Source organism: Pygocentrus nattereri, chromosome 23 (assembly GCF_015220715.1).
Source record: "Pygocentrus nattereri isolate fPygNat1 chromosome 23, fPygNat1.pri, whole genome shotgun sequence".
NCBI lineage: Eukaryota > Metazoa > Chordata > Actinopteri > Characiformes > Serrasalmidae > Pygocentrus > Pygocentrus nattereri.
In genome coordinates this window covers 9,366,092-9,371,928 of record NC_051233.1, presented here as the reverse complement: position 1 = coordinate 9,371,928, position 5,837 = coordinate 9,366,092, and positions in this window count along the sequence as shown.

Below are 5,837 nucleotides of genomic sequence, written 5' to 3'. Positions count from 1 at the left end.
TGAACCGGCAACCTTCCGGTCACAGGACTGGTTCCCTAACCTCCAGCCCACGACTGCCCCAATGAAATGGCACAGAGAAACGTTTAAGATGAATATTGATCATTTGGAGCCGAATAGACTTATTCGCGTTTATAAGCACTCCAGCTGGTTTCCTGATACGTTTAATCTGCAACGAGAAACTGTTAAACACTTAAAGGTCATGAAGCTGAAGTCAGCTTTTCATGCGCCAGCTTCTTGTCTGAATTTTCCCGTTCCACACTAGATGGTGCAACAGTTACAATCCTCAGGCACCATTTAAGGTGCAATGGAAAAATCTGAACAAGAAGCTGGTGAATGAGAAGCTGAGGAGCCTTGTAAAAAGCTGAAAGATGAACGACTAACGTGTGGGAGTGATGATAAAGCGGACGCATATGTGTAGAGAAGCGAGATTTATTGGGGGCAAATCCATTTTCAGGGTCAAGACAGTCCATGGTCAGAGAGACAACATGGATGAATAGGGAACAGACATACAAAAGAAACACAGGATAAACAAACAACGGACGTCGGAAGAAACAAATAACAAATATAGACCAAACAGCAGGATCATACAATACAGAATCGAACAATTCAAACAATACAAAGACCAGCAAACTCACAGGGGAAAACACAGGGTTTAAATGCAGGGAAACAGCGAGGGTTAACAATACACAGGTGGACAACACGGGTGAGAACAATCAAGGGCGGAGTCAAGAAACAAGGGGGCAGGACTGGGAAGAACTCAATGAAAACAAAAGCACATGGACAGGACTGGATGGTAAACAAAAGCACATGAACAGGACGGGGAGGGACCAATCATGACAAAGACGTTTTATAAGAAACTATTCTACTTCTACAAAAACGTTTCCTGCCAGAGATGTGAGAAAAGCAGCTATAGCTGAGCTAAAGTGTAGCTTTACAGAGCTTTACACTTAAAAAAAATGAGTCTTTTTAGCCTGTACTAGCACATCAGCATATACTGATACCTTAAATACCTTAAATTCCTTTGAAATAAGCTTCAGTAACACAGGCCACACCACCATGTCTGTCGGCATAGTTTGAAGTAGAGGTCTGCATTCTGCAGGACCCACCACAGTATATTACATATCAGGGTTCATTTGTGTTACGCACAGTGCAGGCAGTTAACCAGCACAGTGTTGGTGGGAGCAGTACACCACATGTAGAGAAATCTGCAAATTAATGAATAGCCTAAATGAAATGATAACTCTCATTTAATAATTAGCATATATAAATAATCTAATAATCTAACAGCAAAAGTTCTAAAACTTGTTCTAAATAGAAGCAACCAGTCATGTAAATCATGTACATTTCATTCTTGTAGGTTACAGAAACAATGGATCTTTTAGACAGTCAGACGGCCACAGCTGTGGAAAGTGCTTTTAATAAAGACGAATACACAAACAATAAAGCTGACTAAAGTCCACCTACGTCAGTCAATTTCAGTCGTGACTAACGCAGATAGAAATCAGATAAACAGGACTGCGGGTGGGAGTGGGACAAAATGATTAGGGAACAGGACAAATGGCAAACGGTGCGGCTTTTCTTTGGGAGCGGGATGAAATATTCCACAAAATATCTGACCCATGTAGACCTTTATTGCATATCTAGTGTCACAATAACTTTCTCAAGGCACAGTCACTCTTAACCTCTTAATCTCCAGGGTTTATTTTGGTTTGTCCATCTGAATTTACATGCCCAAATATTAAGGCAAATTATTCAGTAACTGCATGAAATAAATGTAAATTTTTTATTTTATTTGGTTATTTATTTATTTACTTTTTTGTAAAAGCCCCTCAGATGACCAGAACATGTGTTTTATGATCTACACACATCACTCACAATTTACTGCTGAAAGCCAAAAATCTGCGACGCTCTTTGTGTCTTTGTGACGCTCTACATCACCGTCTATTAGACTGAAGAGAAGAGCTACAGCCTCATACGACGCCCAGCTTCTGAATGGAGCTTTTGGAATATGAACGTTATGAAGAACATGACGGAGCGTGGTTTGGACCCAACGGTGGTCCCGAGGAGCTGAAGAGGTTAATGCGTCATGATGTCCATAAAAAGAAAAACAAAAGATATTTTTACCAAACAAAAAAGGGAAAAAAGTATGTATGTTAAAAAAATAATCACTTAAGCTTTACATGCTATAAAAATAAAAATGTTCTTGTGCAAATTGCACCTGGCAGCATTATAAAAGATGTTGCCATTGCTTGGGATGATTTCATGTGACAGGCAGCAATCATGATAAAAGTGAAGAAGCTTCCTAAAGTACTTGAAGACAACATAACATCAACAACACTTGAATGAAAAAAGCTAAAGAGCCCTGGCAAGCCTCCCTGTCAGTGTAACTGATTCAATAATACGCCAGTGGAAAGTTCATGGAACCACACCAAATCGCCTCCAGACAGATGCACCAGGCAAGAAAAGAAAAAGAGTTTCAGGACAACCGGAGCAACAGTTACGCAGAGAACAATAAGCTACAAGCTGCACTGCAGTCATCTTTGTTCCTACACTGCAAGCAAAACTCTGTTGCTGAAAATGAAACATAGAAATTAGTGTTTAAAATTTGCTCACAAGCATTCAGACCAATCAGAACCCATTCGAAACATTGTTCTCCATCAGATGCAACTAAAATAGAACTCCTTGGCAAGAGCTGTTCTGCGTGCCATGTTTGAAGAAAGAAGAGTTGTGATATGATCCCCAGAAAACCAGACCCACAATGGAGTATGAAGGTGGGAGCAACACGATATGGGCCGACTCTATGAAAACAGTACTGGGGCACTGCAGGTCATTGAAGGAAATGTGAATGGAGCAATGTACCATGACATATTAGATGAGGATATAATCTCATCAGTCAAGAAACAGGAGAAGATGTACATGTCAACAAGACAATGACCCCAAACATACAGCCAAAGTAACTCAACTGGTTTCTAAAAAAGGCTGAGGTGTTTGCATGAGCCTTCTGACTTGAATCTCACCGAAAATTTAAGGAGGATTTAGTCATTTCAAGTCCATCAGAGAGACCTTAGTAACATTGGGGAACTGAGGACTGTTTGCCAAGTGGAACGGACCACAGTTAAACCACAAAGCTGCAAAAAGTTAACGTAAACTTTTTGAAGATTTGTTTCCGAAAGGTTTGTTTTGTTAAGCATCATTCATGCTCGGTAATATATATGTCATGTTTATAAGTAGACAAGACGTGCAAATTGGAAGTGCACTGGAAATATATTAAATAACAAGAACCAAAAGCATCTGAAACTTGATTCCCCTCGCTGTATATCCTGTTTTAAAGGATACAGTTTTCAATACTGGAGATTATCTCCAACCCTTCAACCCTTCAACTGTAATATACATTGAGGAAACAGTAATCGGTCTAGAATGAAGGATAACAGTGGCAAGTCTCTGGGGAAGAAGTCGCCTGTCTGCCACCACAGGAGTGACTGTGTTCATGTATGAGTGTTGGAGTACATGCAGAAGCCTCCGCTCCATCATCCGTGCATCCATGCTAAGCTTCAGTGACAGACAGTGAAGAAGGCGCAGAGGGAGCGGGCCCGCCGACTGTTAGGCATGCATGACAGAAAATCCGTGCGGTTAGTGATGAGCGTCTGAAGCGGCGAGGCTCTCCCCATCAATCTCTAAATCCCCGGCCAGACTCACTAATGAGCCACTGAGCCACTGCTTGCAGGGAAAGGGAAAAAATTGCTTCTCTGTTCAACTTAATCAACCCTCACAAGTTCCATAACAAGATGCCATTCTTTTCTCTGACTTTCATCTCCCTCACTTCTGACAACAGGTGACATTTCATGATCTACAGTGTCTGAAAACTGTTTCACACCCAAATAAAGCACATATCCCTTTATAAAACACCTGCACTATGGCCAGAAGTATGTGGATCCCTGACACCTATATGAGCATCACATCCCAAAAGCATGGGCATTGATATGGAGTCGCCTCCCTCTTTGTGGCTATGACACCCTCCACTCTTCTGGGATGGCTTTCCTCAAGATTGTGGTCTGGCTCACAATCAACGTTCCAGTTCATCCCAAAGATTTTTAAGAGGGTTGAGGTCAGGGCTCTTTTGAGGGCAGATACCATACCAAACTCATCAAACCATGTCTTTATGGACCCTTGCACAGGGGCACACTCATGCTGGAATATGGGCCCCAAATTGTTTCCACAAACTTGGAAGCATATAATTGTCCAAAATGTCTGTAGCATTAACATTACCCTTCACTGGGACTAATGGGCTCATTATCCCTCCTCCACCAAACCTCACTTTTTGGCACTATGCATTCTGGTAGGTAGGATTCTAATGGAGTCCACAAAACCCACATTTGTCCAAAGACAGTGCCAGATAGTGAAGTGTGATTCATCACGCCAGAGAACACATTTCCACTACTCCAGATTCCATTGGCAGCTTGCTTTACACCACTTCAGCCGATGCTCGGCATGCACATAGTAATCTTAGCCTTGTGTGCAGCTGCTTGGCCATGGAGACCCACTTTATGAAGCTCCTGATACACAGTTCTTATACTGATGTTGCTTCCAGAAGCAGTTTGGAACTCTGTAGTGAGTGATGCAGCAGAGAACAGATTTTGTGCTACACTCTTGAGTACTCAGTTTACTTCAGTACTAAGATCATGCTTCTAGAAAAGCCTGTATGTTTCCTATAATAATATCTACAATACTTGTGTAGTTTCCTGCAATAAGGAAGACCACAAGACCGGGCTAACTCCACAAGACCGGGCTAACTCCACAAGACTGGACTCATTCCACAGGACTGGGCGTACACCACAAAACTGGCCTAACTCCACAAGACTGGGCTAACTCCATAAGACTGGGCTTAGTCCACATCCCAGAAATCAGCCATAGGGATACAAAAGGAATACAAAATTGTGAATTCAATCAAACAATTGAGGCTGGAGGATGAGCTCCTTCATTACAGAATACCACCTAACATAAATAAAATATGAAATGCTAGTTTCTTTTTATTCAAATGCCCCTTTGAGCTTAAACCTAAACTAAATGGGATTTCCAATTGTTATTTTCACTGGCACTGCAGTTTAGGCCAAGACTATGCATAACCAGATCTCTAATATGTATCTATGAATGTAACCCTTTCTTAATAAAAAGGCATAATTCTATGGAAATTTCTAACATGTTCCTCTTCTAGTAAATTCAAGCAATTACAATGCTATTTTTTTATTACTACAGCATAACTATAGAACTACACTACAGTACAGCAGACTATACTAAACTATGAAAGATGTGTGGAACTATTTATATATGTACTTATATGTTATATACTATGTGGAACTACGTATACTGAGATGAAAAAATTATAGATCATTACAGAAATATGATGCAGCACTACAGAAATCATATTGTTTCTAGCAGTATATCTATAGCTGTGTTTTTGGAGGGCATGTAAATAGCACAAGTGTTATTTGTTTTCTCCTTTGAAGAGGGAAGCACACATGATTGTAAAATACCTCAAATAAAGACGTACATACATGCATAAAACTGATGTAAATAAACTGGGCAGCTGAAGTATTACACCCAGCACTCAACCATTCATGGGTAATAATACAGTATACGTTTATTGTGCGATGCTGCCCCCTATGGGCCTGATCCAAGAACTGCAATCATTCTACTTTCTACACTGGGGAGCCCAATCGTGGTCCTGGAGATCCACCACCTTAGAGAGTTCAGATCCAGCACAATCAAGAGCACAAGGGTGCAAACAGCTCTGCAGTTTAAGGGCACGACATGAATCTAATGTAGACTTTTTCTTAGGA